This window comes from Dendropsophus ebraccatus, chromosome 10 (genome assembly GCF_027789765.1).
Source record: "Dendropsophus ebraccatus isolate aDenEbr1 chromosome 10, aDenEbr1.pat, whole genome shotgun sequence".
In the NCBI taxonomy this organism is placed as follows: Eukaryota; Metazoa; Chordata; class Amphibia; order Anura; family Hylidae; genus Dendropsophus; species Dendropsophus ebraccatus.
This window is the reverse complement of record NC_091463.1, coordinates 42,996,569-43,013,271: the sequence shown is the minus strand read 5'-3', so window position 1 is coordinate 43,013,271 and position 16,703 is coordinate 42,996,569.

Genomic DNA, 16,703 nt, shown 5'->3' with positions numbered 1-16,703 from the left:
CTTCCTGGAGCAATTCACCATTTGGCTACTTCCTCTCTACAGACATTCCCGTCATCACCATGGGAAACTTCAGCATCCCCATCAACACATCCCAAACAGCTGCCACCAAACCCTTCAGCTGACTTCCTTTGGCATCACACAGTGTTCTTCTATGGCACAAAAAGGCCACACACTGGACTTAATTTTACCCGCCTCTGTCCGATATCTGACCTCACTAGCACACCTCTCCACATCTATAAGCACAACCTTCTAACATTATTTTCTCTCATTTCCTTAACTGCCACCCAGACAAGGACCTTGCTCACCTTCGTAGGAAGCTTAGCCACTTTAACATTCAAACACTCTCTGACTCTCCACCATACCTTCTATACCTTTTATAACTCCACAATTACCTTACAACTCTACAATTACTCCTCTCAAGGATAACAGAATATGACACATCGACAGAAAGCCCTGGATTACTGACCTAAACAAACAACTAAATTGAGTATCCAGGGCTGCTGAGCAACGCTGTAAGAAAACCCATTTTAAAAAAGACTTCCAGACATAAAAGCAAGCACTCCTTAAAGGGGAACTCCAGGTAGAGGTTAAAAAAAATGAAACTTCTGCAGAAGCATAAAGCATTACTTACCTCTCTATTCCATTTTTGAAACTACCAAAAATCCATTTGTTTTGGGGGGTTTTGTTCTGTTTTGTGTTTCTGCACTTCCTGGTTTATCAGTTCTAGTTCACAGTACTACAGGTTCCAGACTGCAATGCTTTGCCTCAGCTCATCATAGTCCTCCACCCTGCCTATTCCCCACCCAAAGCTGTTACAGAACATCTAGGCTGTGTTCACACATTTCAGTTTCATTGTGTTACTGAATTATTTGCAGTAATTTATGATTTCATTGTGGTCACACCCACACAGCACGCTGTATTCTCTACCTGTAACACCACACAGCACGCTGTATTCTCTACCTTTAACACCACACAGTACTCTGTATTCTCTACCTGTAACACCACACAGTGCACTGTATTCTTTAAGTTCCGTACCCTAGAAGTGACTATGAAGGTCGGATGTCTTCACCGTGAAGACATGTCATTTTCTGTTATGGACAAGCTGGCTGCAGATATTATCCTTGGTCTTCCTTGGTTACGTCTACATGACCGATCTTAATTTATAGAACCACAAAACTGGTCAAGTGGGGAAGTTCCTGTGCTTCTCATCTAACCCACGTTAGTCCATCAGTGTGTACGGTTAGCGATACTGTAAATCTCCCGAGATATCTCTCAGATTTTAGAGATGTTTTTGATGAAGCTGTTGCTGACGCCTTGCCTCCCCACTGTCCTTATGACTGTGCCATAAATCTCGTGCCTGGGGCCAAGTTTCCCTAAGGCCGTAACTTGTTCCCCCCAGTACGAGAGTCGATGCGCCAGTACACACAAGACAGTCTGAGGAAGGGTCACATTTGCCTGTCTGTGTCACCTATGGTACTCAGTGCTGGCTTCTTCTTCATTGAAAAGAAGGACGGAGGTCTGCGTCCCTGTATTGATAACAGGGAACTAGATAAAATCACTATAAGGGTACAAACACACACAGCGTATACGCAGCAGATTTGGTGGTGCAGATTTGATGTTGTGTTCAGTTATTTAGATCTAATCTGCTGCGTATCGCAGCAGTAAATACGCAGCGTATATGCTGTGTGTGTTTGTACCCTAAAAGACCAGCATCCACTCCCCCTGATTTCAGATCTCCTGAAAAAGGTGATAGGTGCCCGTTGATATTCCAAAATCGACCTTCGAGGTGCATACAATTTGATCAGGATCAGGGAGGATGACGGATGGAAAATGGCCTTTAACCCTTTAAGGACCGTGCTAACTTTCGTTTTTGCGTTTTCGTTTTTTCCTCCATGTGCTTAAAAGGCCATAGCACTTGCATTTTACACCTACAGACCCACATGAGCCCTTATTTTTTGCGTCACTAATTGTACTACTGCGAAACCAGAAAAAAATTATATGCGCAGTGAAATTGAAAAAAAACGGCAATTATTTTTCTTTGGGGGGGCTTCATTTTTATGCCGTGTGTCCTATGGAAAAACTTAGTTGTTATTTATGTTCCTCAAGTCATTACGATTAAAACGATATACAACATATATAACTTTTATTGTATCTGATGGCCTGTAAAAAATTAAAACCATTGTTAACAAATATACGTTCCTTAAAATCACTCTATTCCCAGGCTAATAGCGCTTTTATCCTTTGGTCTATGGGGCTGTGTCAGGTGTCATTTTTTGCGCCATGATGTGTTCTTTCTATCGGTACCTTGATTGCGCATATGCGACTTTTTGATCGCTTTATAGTACATTTTTTCAGGATTTGATGTGACCAAAAATGCGCAATTTTGCACTTTGGGATTTTTTTGCGCTTACACCGTTTACCGTGCGAGATCAGGAATGTGATTAATTAATAGTTCGGGCAATTACGCACGCGGTGATAAAAAACATGTTTATTTATTTATTTATTTATTTATTTTTATTTGTAAAATGGGAAAAGGGGGGTGATTCAGACTTTTATTAGTGGAGGGGATTTTTTATTAATAAAAACACTTTTTTTAACTTTCCCTTACAGTAATATGAAGCCCCCTGGGGGACTTCTATATACACAGAACTAATCTCCCATTGAGATCAATCCTGTGTATATAATAGAGCAATGATCCATCAGATCGGTGCTCTATTATAATGGTCTGCTGCAGACCATCTGAATAGATTGCCGAGCCGGGATCAGCGTCATTCCGACGCTGAGCCCCGGCCGACTCATTAGAACGGATCTCCCCTCCGCGAACGCATCGCGGGGGGGAGATCCCCCACTGGACACCAGGGAGAGGGGGCACAGCTGCTATTCAAATGCAGCTGTCAGCTTTGACAGTGGCATTTGAATAGTTAATTAGCCGGCCGCGGCGATCGGCCGCGCCGGCTAATACACGTGGTCCCTGGCTGCACTTAGCAACCGGGGGCCGCGCGCTGCAGAGAGAGCTCACGCCGGGAGCCCTCTCTGTTTACTCTTAACGGCCGCATGACGGGTATACCCGTCATGCGTCGTTAAGAGGTTAACACCCCCGAGGGGCATTTTAACCCCTTAAGGACAGAGCCAATTTCGATTTTTACATTTTCGTTTTTTCCTCCTTGTGCTTAAAAGGCCATATGAGCCCTTATTTTTTGCGCCACTAATTGTACTTTGCAATGACAAAAAAAAAAAAATTTGGTGAAATTGAAAAAAAAAACCCTGCATTTTGTTTATTTGGGGGGTATTTGTTTTTACGCCATTCGCCCTGGGGTAAAACTGACTTGTTATATATGTTCCTCAAGTCGTTACATTAAAACGATATAGAACATGTATAACTTTTCTTTTATTTGATGGCCTGTAAAAAATTCAAACCATTGATAACAAATATATGTTCCTTAAAATTGCTCCATTCCCATGCTTATAGCGCTTTTATCCTTTGGTCTATGGGGCTGTGTGAGGTGTAATTTTTTGCAACATAATGTTTACTTTCTATCGATACCTTGATTGCGCATATGCGACTTTTTGATCGCTTTTTATTAAAATTTTTCTGGATTTGATGCGACCAAAAATGCGCAATTTTGCACTTTGGGATTTTTTGGCACTTACGCTGTTTACCGTACAAGATCTAGAATGTAATAGTTCGGGCAATTACGCACGCGGCGATAGCAAACATGTTTATTTATTTATTTTTACCTGGGAAAAGGGGGGTGATTCAAACTTTTTTTAGAGGAGGGGGCTTTTTATTGACAACAACACTTTATTTTTATTTTTTTACACTTATACTAGAAGCCCCCCTGGGGGACTTCTAGTATATACACTTTGATCTCTCATTGAGATCTTTGCTGTATACTTATACAGCAAAGATCAATGAGATCGGCACTCGTTTGCTTTTGGCTGCTGCAGCCAAAATCAAATAATTGCTGAGTCGGGGTCACGGACAACGTCCCGGGGGATCAATCTCCGCCACTAGACACCAGGGAAATGCTGCATCCGGTAATCGGATGCAGCTGTCAACTTTGACAGCTGCATCCACTTACCTGATTAGCGGGCATGGCAATCGGACCATGCCCGCTAATAGCCGCGGTCCCGGACGGCACCTGGGATCGTGGCGGTTCAGAGCGGGGTCGCCACGCGGCCCCGTTCTGAAGCCCCTTACCGGCAATAGGGCGTAAATATACGCACTTTGTCGTTAAGGGGTTAAGTACTTGCTGATGCCTTTTGGGCTGAGTAATGCCCTGCCGTTTAACAGCGTGTTGTTAATGATATTTTCCATGGTTTGTTCAGTCGTTACGTGGTTATATACACTACCGTTCAAAAGTTTGGGGTCACATTGAAATGTCCTTATTTTTTCAGGAAAAGCACTGTACTTTTCAATGAAGATAACTTTAAACTAGTCCTTACTTTAAAGAAATACACTCTATACATTGCTAATGTGGTAAATGACTATTCTAGCTGCAAATGTCTGTTTTTTGGTGCAATATCTACATAGGTGTATAGAGGCCCATTTCCAGCAACTAGCACTCCAGTGTTCTAATGGTACAATGTGTTTGCTCATTGGCTCAGAAGGCTAATTGATGATTAGAAAACCCTTGTGCAATCATGTTCACACATCTGAAAACAGTCTAGCTCGTTACAGAAGCTACAAAACTGACCTTCCTTTGAGCAGATTGAGTTTCTGGAGCATCACATTTGTGGGGTCAATTAAACGCTCAAAATGGACAGAAAAAGACAATTTTCATCTGAAACTAGACAGTCTATTCTTGTTCTTAGACATGAAGGCTGTTCCATGCAAGAAATTGCTAAGAAATTGAAGATTTCCTACAACAGTGTGTACTACTCCCTTCAGAGGACAGCACAAACAGGCTCTAACCAGAGTAGAAAAAGAAGTGGGAGTCCGCGTTGCACAACTAAGCAAGAAGATAAGCACATTAGAGTCTCTAGTTTGAGAAACAGACGCCTCACAGGTCCCCAACTGGCATCTTCATTAAATAGTACCCGCAAAACACCAGTGTCAACATCTACAGTGAAAAGGCGGCTTAGGGATTTTGATTCAGGGCAGAGTGGCAAAGAAAAAGCCATATCTGAGACTGTCCAATAAAAGAAAAAGATTAAGATGGGCAAAAGAACACAGACATTGGACAGAGGAAGACTGGAAAAAAATGTTGTGGACGGATGAATCCAAGTTTGAGGTGTTTGGATCACAAAGAAGAATGTTTGTGAGACACAGAACAAATGAAAAGATGCTGGAAGAATGCCTGACGCCATTTGTTAAGCATGGTGGAGGTAATGTGATGGTCTGGGGTTGCTTTGGTGCTGGTAAGATGGGAGATTTGTACAGGGTAAAAGGGATTCTGAATAAGGAAGGTTATCACTCAATTTTGCAACGCCATGCCATACCCAGTGGACAGCACTTGATTGGAGCCAATTTCATCCTACAACAGGACAATGACTGTTCTGTCCTGGCTACACGCTGCCCTTGAGGCGAATGTTCAGTTTGACATACAGGTAAACCACCTATTCTTCAATGATGGAGACTGTATGAGTCTAGTCTGTATGATGAAGTATTTATTGAATCATAGGAGATGGTGAAACTGTGAAATAACAGTGAGAAAATATGAATAAACATTTGCTTCTAAGAAGAAACACAAAACAATAAATGACAAAATGGCTGACACATAACTACATGTACACATATGTACATAACATGAGGGAGCCAGTCTGAGGTAAAAACTACATCAAAGTGCAGCTGGCTGCAACAACACATGGAAGTCTGTGAGGATCGGTAAGGAGATGGTACAGGTGACTCCCTGAGCTTACCAGCAATGCTGCCACATGGGAGGATGAACACATAAGTCTTTTCACTTCAGCTTTGTGAGGTAATGGGGTTCTTTTTCCCAGGGTGCATCACTTCTACTGAGGAGGGATGGTGAAAGTGGAGGGTCAAAATACATAAAGGCAAAGTCAGCCACTAGATGGAGTCTGTACAGTAGACAGCAGATGCTGGAGGCATCACATTCCCCGCCTGGTATCCATGGATGCCACCATCTCAGTTTTCTGAAGGTAGAAGTTTGAGACTAAAGTCAAAGGTCTGGCATTAATGATGGCTGAGACTTCTGCCATGAAAGTAGTTAAGCACTCATGAGTAAGTCTTGCTGTACCCATTTGTAGGAATATGGAGTCAAGGATTCTACGTGCTATAAAGACCATCCTCTTCCAACTTCCACCCATGTGAGAAGAGTGTGGTGGATTAAATGTCCAAGTACAGCCTTGTTCACTTAGGTATCTTTGGACACTGCTAAAATCCAGTTTTGTAGGAATTTGTAGCTCTTTGACTGCCCCAATAAAGTTTGTGCCTCTGTCAGACCGAACATTTTTCACAGGTCCTCTGATGGCAATGAAACGCCTGAATAACGCCTGAATGCATTTATGAAACTTAGATTCGATTACCTCTATGTGAACAGCGCGGATCGACATACAGGTGAACATTACTGCCCAGCGCTTACTGTTTGCTTGGTTTCCTCTGGTGTACAGGGTGGCTACAGACCATGGACCAAATACATCAAGACCAATGTTGGTGAACGGGGGGTTTGCACTAAGCCTGTTGGCTGGAAGATTAGCCATCTTCTGTGTTTGAAAAATACCTCTGAGTTTGCAACAAGTAACACATTTGAAAATAAATTTGCTCGCACATCTCTTTGCTCCAACTTTCCAGAAACCAGCAGTTCGTAAAGCACCTTCTGTGAACAGTCGGCCCTGATGTCTTACCTGAGCATGGTAATGCTGCACTAACAAACTAGCAATGTGATTATGACTACGAATTATTACTGGATATTTCTCTGTAAAGTCTATTCTGGCCATTTTAAGGTGGCCTCCAACTCTTAGCAGGCCATTTCCATCGATAAATGGATCAAGTTTCTTTAAGGCACTGTCTGTAGGGATAGGTCTCTTGTTGATGATGTTGTCAATTTCCTTAGTATAGGTTTCCTGCTTAACAATCTGAATTATCATACTCTTAGACTTATCTAGTTCAGCTACTGTGTAGACATTTTCACAGCGGTGCCAGCCTTTGCATCCATAGAAGAACGGACAAACATGAACAGAGAGGGGTGCTCATATAGTGTAGTAGCTCAATGGAGTGGAATTTCCAATATAAAAAGCAAGTTGTAGACTAACCTTCTCGTGTTGTGCGTACAATAGGCACAACACTAGCAAAGCCCAATATAACACAGAAGTCCGCAGCCAGGCAAACAGTGGTAGTGGTCGGCCCCCGTCTAGATGCCGATACTTGCCAAATGTGTATACAAGATAGACTGTAGATAGCTGATATAGCCTCGGCGCAGGACTTGCAAGACGTACTCTCCAGTATTATTCATAAAATTGGTTTAATGAGCAACGCGTTTCGGCGACGTACTGCCGCCTTTATCAAGCTCCTTGATAAAGGCGGCAGTACGTTGCCGAAACGCTTTGCTCTTTAAACCAATTTTATGAATAATACTTTAGAGAACATCTTGCAAGTCCTGCGTCGAGGCTATATCAGCTATCTACAGTCTATCTTGTATACAGCCTTTGCATCCATTAACATGAGAAGCTGAGGCATCTTTAAAAGAGTGAGCTATGTGGGTTAAAGAAGTGATAGCACGAACAAGAGACTTCCAGGTCGAGAATCTCCTGAATCTGTGAGATTCGAGGTGGTTATCTGTCATCATTGTACATAGTGTTGATATTTGAGGACGTATTTCTGCATCTATGTCTGCATTCAATAGTTCAAACATATCTGGATCGGTAGTGCTGTGTAATGAGTTGTACAAGAACCTAAGAAACCATATTGTTTCTTTAAGGAGATTAGCAGGAACTGATCTAGTTGCTAAGTCTGCAGGATTATGATCAGTGGGTACGAAATGCCATTGTTTTGGGCAGGTTGACCTCCGGATTCTTAGAACCCTGTTGTTGACATAAACATAGAAACATCTGGTTTCATTGTATATATAGCCCAAGACTACTTTGCTGTCTGTGTAAAACTCAGTGTCTCTGATCTCAATGTTCATTTCTATTGTGATCAGCTCAGCCAGCTCAACTGCTAATACTGCAGCACACAGTTCTAGTCTGGGTATTGTGTGCTCAGGAAGTGGAGTGAGTTTTGCTTTGCCCATTATAAACCCTATATGGCATTGCCCTTGGATGTCTACTGTTTTCAAATAGGCTACAGCAGCAATGGCTTTAACGGATGCATCAGAGAACACACAAATTTTTTGTGATGGAACTTCTGTAGATGGCACAGGAGCACATGGACGTGCAACATAGAGATTAGATAATTCAGCTAATGAGTTCTTCCACTCTACCCACAGATCTCTCTCTCCAATGGGAAGTGGATCGTCCCAGTCTGCAGTGTCATGAGTCAAGTCTCTTAGTATTGCTTTGCCTTGGATAGTAACAGGAGCTGCAAATCCTAAAGGGTCATACACACTGTTTACAGCAGACAAAACTCCCCTCCGGGTGAAAGGCTTTTCCTCCTTGCTGACTTGGAAGGTCAAGATGTCACACTTCAAGTCCCAGAGCAGACCAAGGATACGTTGCATAGGAAGAGCATCAGTGCCCAAATCTAAGTCCTTTAAATCATTTGAGTGGTCATGAGAAGGAAAGGCTTCCATTAACTCCTTACTATTGGAGGCGATTTTATGGAGTCTTAAGTTTGAACTGGCTAGCATTTCTTGAGCTCTCTTAAGAAGGCTAATTGCAGCTTCATTAGTAGGCAGTGATTTTAAACAATCATCCACATAAAAGTCCTTTTCCACAAAGTGTCTAACATCTGACCCATATTCTGGCTCACCCTCCTTAGCTGAATGTTTAAGTCCATAAATAGCTACTGCAGGGGAAGGACTGTTACCAAAGATGTGTACTCGCATGCGGTACTCTATAGATTCTTTGGAGCAGGGGCGTAACTAGAAATGGTTGGGCCCCATAGCAAACTTTCCAATGGGCCCCCCCCTCCCCCCCACACTGTGACTGGATAACACCACCACACCAGACCTGACCAATACCACCATACAGTGACTGCGTAACACCGCCACAGCGGACCTGACCTATACCGCCATATTGGGACTGGATAATACTCCCATACCAGACCTGACCAATACCACCATATTGTGACTGGATAATACTCCCATACCAGACCTGACCAATACCGCCATACTGTGACTGGATAACACTGCCATACCAGACCTGAACAATACCGCCACACTGTGACTGGAGAACACCGCCACACCAGACCTGAACAATACCGCCACACTGTGACTATATAGCGCTGCCATACCAGACACCTCCATTCTGTAACTGCCTGCTTACTATGCATAATGAGTTTTTTTAGTCCCACAAGAGCTGCAGTCACAGGGCTGCTTTCTATATAGACAGTGTTGGACTACAACTCCCAGTGTGGTCTGTCTGTGTCTTTGGGGGGAGGGGGGCACAGACAGCAGACAGACCACATTGGGAGTTGTAGTCCTATAATGTCACCGCTCCTGTAGAAATAAAACACACGCACACACACACACCTCTTATCAGAGACAGTTTACACTTACATGAGGAGGAGGAGGGAGCTGTCACTATCTCTCCGAGGTCCGGGCGGGAGAGGGCTAGGGGTCAGAGGTTATCCTACCTCACAGGATGCTCCGAGCAGCAGCTGACAGGCCAGTCTCCCTCTATCCCCTGTACTTTGTGATGCCGCCCCCTGCTGCTGAGTGTTTGCCCTGCAGTTCTACAAACATCGTTCTCCCATCGTTTGTCCATAGTGTCAGGACAAACGTCCTGCAGAGCTAACCAGGGGACATCACACAGGCAGTCCCCGCAGTCAGGGCCGTTTTAATACATTGGTGGGCCCAGTGCACAGCCCTCAAGAGTGCCCCCCCCCCCCCACATTGTATAATGTACTGAATTTGCTCCCACACTGTATCAAGAGCCCCAATACATACAGTAGTTACCTTATAACACTATTTCCACCATACAGTGATTACATATTACATAAAAACTGCACTAAACAAAACAGAAAGATATCACCAATGATACCATTATATAATACCGCCACATCATGACCTTTAACACTACAACCCTATAGCAGAGTGTAGTTACATCCAGTGACTCACCGGGGGCGTCTTCTCCGATCAGAGTCTGTCACCTTTTCTTTTTCTCTCCATCCAGCCTGGGCCACCTTGAAGTCTTCTCCTGGCTGTGAATCTTCTCTCCAGAATCTGCCAGACAAATATTTTAGGCTCCAACACATACAGTAGCTAGGTCCCTTGTACCCCTCTGTACCCCTACATAGCTACACCTCTCTGTGCCTCCATAGTTTTAAGGTGTCCCTGTAGTATATAGACCCTCATGTGCTCCTCCAGTTATATACAGCCCTCCTGTGCGCTCCCCCATTAGTATATAGCCCCCCTGTGCACTCTCCCCAGTAGTATATTGCCCCCCTGTGCTCTCCCACAATAGTATATAGCCCCCCTGTGCTCTCCCACAATAGTATATAGCCCCCCCTGTGCTCTCCAAAAGTATATAGCCCCCCTATGCTCTCCCACAATAGTATATAGCCCCCCTGTGCTCTCCCACAATTGTATATAGCCCCCCTGTGCTTCCCCCCAATAGTATATAGCCCCTCTGTGCTCTCCCCCAATAGTATATAGCCCCCCTGTGCTCTCCCCAATAGTATATAGCCCCCCTGTGCACTCTCACCAGTAGTATATTGCCCCCCCCTGTGCTCTCCCACAATAGTATATAGCCCCCCTGTGCTCTCCCCCAATAGTATATAGCCCCCCTGTGCTCTCCAATAGTATATAGCCCCCCTATGCTCTCCCACAATAGTATATAGCCCCCCTGAGCTCTCCCCCAATAGTATATAGCACCCCTGTGCTCTCCCCAATAGTATATAGCCCCCCTGAGCTCCCCCCCATAGTATATAGCCCCCTGTGCTCCCCAATAGTATATAGCCTCCTGTGCTCCCCAATAGTATATAGACCCCTGTGCTCCCCAATAGTATACAGCTCCCTTTGCTCCCCAATAGTATATAGCTCCCCAATAGTATATAGCTCCCCTGTGCTCCCCATAGTATATAGCTCCCCTGTGCTCCCCAATAGTATATAGCTCCCCTGTGCTCCCCAATAGTATATAGCTCCCCTGTGCTCCCCAATAGTGTATAGCCCCCTGTGCTCCCCAATAGTATATAGCCCCCTGTGCTCCCCAGTAGTATATAGCTCCCCTGTGCTCCCCTATAGTATATAGCCCCCTGTGCTCCCCCATAGTATATAGCCCCCTGTGCTCCCCCATAGTATATAGCCCCCTGTGCTCCCCAATAGTAAATAGCCCCCTGTGCTCCCCAGTAGTATATAGCTCCCCTGTGCTCCCCCATAGTATATAGCCCCCTGTGCCCCCCCCCTTAGTATATAGCCCCCTGTGCTCCCCCATAGTATATAGCTCCCCTGTGCTCCTTCATAGTATTTAGCCCCCTGTGCTCCCCCATAGTATATAGCCCCCTGTGCTCCCGCATAGTATATAGCCCCCTGTGCTCCCCCATAGTATATAGCTCCCCTGTGCTCCCTCATAGTATATAGCCCCCTGTGCTCCCCCATAGTATATAGCCCCCTGTGCTCCCCAATAGTATATAGCCCCCTGTGCTCTCCTCCTAATAGTATATAGCCCATTGTGCTCCCCAATAGTATATAGCCCCTGTGCTCCCCAATAGTATATAGCTCCCCTGTGCTCCCCCATAGTATATAGCCCCCTGTGCTCCCGCATAGTATATAGCCCCCTGTGCTCCCCCATAGTATATAGCTGCCCTGTGCTCCCCCATAGTATATAGCCCCCTGTGCCCCCCATAGTATATAGCCCCCTGTGCTCCCCAATAGTATATAGCCCACTGTGCTCCCCAATAGTATATAGCCCCCTGTGCTCCCCCATAGTATATAGCTCCCCTGTGCTCCCCAGTAGTATATAGCCCCCTGTGCTCCCCCATAGTATATAGCCCCCTGTGCTCCCCCATAGTATATAGCCCCCCTGTGCTCCCCCATAGTATATAGCTCCCCTGTGCTCCCCCATAGTATATAGCCCCCTGTGCTCCCCCATAGTATATAGCCCCCTGTGCTCCCCAATAGCATATGCGCTTCCCCTCCCATATAACATTGAAAAAAACAAACACTTTTACTCACCTAGGTCCACGCGTTCCTCTTCTCTTCCCTCTTGTGGCCGCACTGTGGCCCCCCCGAGCAGGCCGGCCGTTGCTATGTGCAACCAGTGCGGTCGCACAGGGCTCCAGCCACCAGCCTGTCAGGGGGGAGCGCCATGGATAATCTACTTACCCCTCCATGGCGCCCCCAGCAGGGCCCCCCCCCCCCCCTCGTCCGCCGCTGCCCCCGCTTTCCCGCTGCTGCGGCACTTCAGCAGCAGCGATACTGACAGAGAGAAAGCCATTGGCTCCCTCCCTGTCAGTCACTGCTGGGGGGGGGGGGCTTTTTTTTTTTTTAATTCTTTTAATTTATATCACAAATCAACAACATTGAAAAAATAGAATCAGCACAAGTAGGATCAGTGGAAGCCATAAAAAAAATTCCTCCACCTACCCCTCCAATAGCTAGCTCTAAACACAAATCGATAAAAAACAACCAATAAAGCAATAATTCCCCTCCCCCCCACCCACCCCACCTGACCCACCCGACCCACCCGACCCACCCAACCCACCCAACCCAACCAGACCCACCCAACCCACCCAACCCAACCAGACCCACCCAACCCAACCAGGCGAAAGGAAGAAAGACCAAGGCAGAGAGAGAGAGATAAAAAAAAAAAAAAGAAGGGGGGGAGGGGGGAACACCAAACCTTTCTTCACATTCGGTTACTGATCCATTTAAACCATAATCTGTCGTACTTTCGCAAGGCTTTATTGGAATTGGTTCTAGCGAGGCACCTCTCATAGCTGCATGTTCTATCCACTAAAGCTCTCCATTCTGCCAAGGTTGGAGGGGCTTCCCCCAGCCATATACGGGACACTACAACCCTACCCAGTGTCCAAAGTTTATTCAGCAAAGAGCCATCTGAACCATCATTATCATGCCCAGCAAACAAAATCAAAAAGGGGTCCTCCCGAACCGCAAGGGAGAGGCAATTTGTCATATACTCCCCAATCTCCCTCCAGAATTCCTGTTTCTTGGAACAGTCCCAAATCAGGTGGAAGAAATTGGCATTTTCAGAATTGCACTTAGGGCACCGAGAGGACTTCCAGCAACCCATCATACAAAGTTTCTGTGGGGAGTAATAAACCCGATATAAAATTTTTAGTTGGGTAAGTCTATGGGGTGGATTCAGAGCCACAACTTTATTGTTATGAAGCGCTGCCTCCCATCTATCCTGTGGAATTACCCCAATTCTAAGTCCCCACTTTTGCCTGACTTTCTCAACATATGGATTATCCCAGGCCTGAACAAGGCATCTATAGATGCCTGACAGCAATTTCTTACCCTGTGGAGGGCCTCCCAGGTGCTCAAAGAAGGAGTGAGATTCATAGTGCCAAATCTCCTTATTATGTGTGTCTTTAAAAGCCCCTTTAATCTGTGCATACCATAATACTTGTGCATTTGTGAGGCTAAATATGGCCTTACATTCCTCAAAACTAATGATGTTTCCATCTGTGACCAACTGATGTATATACGTGAGGTATTAGACCAAAAATGAAAATCTTGAATTTTAAGAAATGCCTCTAATAGTTGATTCCTCCAAAGTGAAGAAAATCCAAAACATCCCTTACAGTTAAAAATTTTTTTCATCTTCCGCCACATTTTCACATATTTATTAACCTGTAACCCCCAAATCCAGCGTCCACCCCAACCAGGGCGTCTGCATATTTTCAACCACAGTAATCCATAATATATTTGAGCACCTGAGAGGTCCGCCATCGCTTAAGGTCCTGGGCTCCCATTGTCAGGAAATATCCCCCCCAAATGAAGGAGTTGATGAGAGAAGTTAACTTCCCGAACCATTGGTCGGAGATCCACATCGGAGAGGAGAAAAGAAGGTACAGCACCTGAGGGAGAATAATCATTTTTATAATAGCCATTTTATCTGACATATCTATAGGGAGTCTGGACCAGAAGTCCACTTTCTTCTGAATCTTGTTTAATAAAGGAGTAAGTTTAAGTTCGGCAAATCTACCGATAGAGGGGGAGATATGGATACCCAGATATTCTATCGAATCCACCACCCGGATGGGCAATCCTCCTAGTGCCTCCACAGTGAAGTTGTCATATAAAGGCAACAGGCAAGATTTGCCCCAATTTACCTAAAAACCCGAGACAGTAACGAACCTCTTTACAATAGTCATAGCACCATGAATCGCCTCCTCATGGCCACGTAAAAAAAGGAGAACGTCGTCCGCATAGAGAAGACACTTATCGTCGAGCCCCTTCAGACCAAAGCCCCTAACCTTGGCTGAGGATCGGAGACAGGCAGCCAGAGGTTCTATGTAAAAAATGAAAAGAAGGGGAGAAAGCGGGCACCCTTGACGGGTGCCCCTGGATAAAGGGAACCAGTTCGTAGTGTCCTCATTAACCACCATCCTAGCCCGGGGAGATGAATATAACAACTTAATCCATGCAATGAGGTTCTCCCCCAAGTCAAACTTCTCCAGAACCCTCCAGAGGAATCCCCACTCCACCCTGTCGAACGCCTTAGTGGCGTCTAAGGACAGGATGGAGCGGGGAGCCTCCCGATCCAGCTGAATATTGGCAAAAACCCTAGTGATGTTATCGTGTATGATCCTACCGGGTACAAACCCTGTCTGCTCCTCTCCGATAAGGTCCGTCACTACCTCCGCCAGACGCAAAGCAATAGCCTTTGCGATAATCTTACCATCTGTATTCAATAATGATATAGGGCGGTATGACTCAATTCTGTCAAGATCTTTATTTTTCTTGACAATGAGAACAATGCAGGCCTCTCTCATGGAGGGAGGAAGAAAGCCCTCCAAGAGAGAGGCCCGGAAAGTCTCCAGAAGCCATGGAAGTAGGATGTCAGAATACTCCTTATAAAGCTCAAAGGGGAGCCCATCGGTCCCCAGGGCTGATTCTCCCCGGAAACTTTTAACCCTTTGAGGACCAGGCCCAAAATGACCCAGTGGACCGCGCAAATTTTGATCTTAGTGTTTCCGTTTTTCCCTCCTCCCCTTCTAAGAGCTCTAGCACTTTCAGTTTTTTATCTACAGGCCATGTAAGGGCTTATTTGTTACAGGAATAGTTGTACTTTGTAATGGCGTCATTCATTTTACCATAACATGTATGATGGAATTCCAAATATATTATTTATGAAGATATAAATTGGTGAAATCGCAAAAAAGAATGCAATATGGTAACGTTTGGGGGGTTCCTGTGTCTACGTTATGCACTATATGGTAACAGCGACATGATACAATTATTCTATAGGTCAGTCCGAACACAACCATATGCAGGTTTACACAGATTCTCTAATGTTATATATGTATTTTTTAATGAAATCCTTTTTTTTGGCAATTAATTATAAATAAAATGGGACTATTGTGACGCTTATAACAGTTTTATTTTTTCACCTACGGGGCTGTATGGGGTGTCATTTTTTCCGCCATGATCTCTAGTTTTTATTAATACCATATTTGTGAAGATCGGACGTTTTGATCACTTTTTATTAATTTTTTTATATATATAATGTAACATAAAATCGGTAATCTGCGCACTTTTTCCCCTCTTTTCGTGTACGCCGTTCACCGTTCGCAATGACGCTTGTTATATTTTAATAGATCGGACAATTACGCACGCTACGGTATATTATATGTTTATCTATTTATTTATTTTTATATGTTTTATTTATATAATAGGATAGGGGGGTGATTTCAACTTTTATTGGGGGAGGGGTTTTGGGGTAGTGTGTTAGTGTTTTTAACTTTTTTTTTTTTACACATTTGAAGTCCCTTTGGGGGACTTTTACATACATTACTTGGATTTCCACACTGATGAATGCTATGCCATAGGCATAGCATTGATCAGTGTTATCGGCGATCTGCTCATTGAGCCTGCCTGTGCAGGCTTAGAGTAGCAGAGCGCCGATCGGACCGCATGGAGGCAGGTGAGAGACCTCCAGCAGTCCGTTTTACCGATCGGGACCCCCGCAGTCACACTGCGGGGGTCCCGATCGGTAAGTGACAGGGGACTCCCCCTGTCACTTACACTTAAACGCCGCGGTCGCGCCGCGATCGCGGCGTTTAAGGGGTTAATGACACGCGGCAGCGCGATCGCTGCAGCGTGTCATTGCCGGTGAGGTCCCGGCTGCTCACTGCAGCCGGCCCCCACCTCCTATGAAGCGCGCTCCGCTCCGGAGCGCGCTTCATAGCGGGAATAACACCCAGGGCGTACAGTTACGCCCTAGGTCGTCTGGGGACAGACTTCCATGGCGTAACTATACGCCCTGGGTCGTCTAAGGGTTAAGGGCTCTGAGGAGGTCCCCCACCCCGAGTGGCCTGTTCAACAAAGCTTTCTTATCAGGATTAATTCTAGGTAAATCCAGACCCTCGAGGAATGCTTGGGTTTCCCCTCTGTCCCCTCTCCCACTAGAGGTATACACTTCCTGGAAGTATTCGCCTATTAATGTTTTGATCC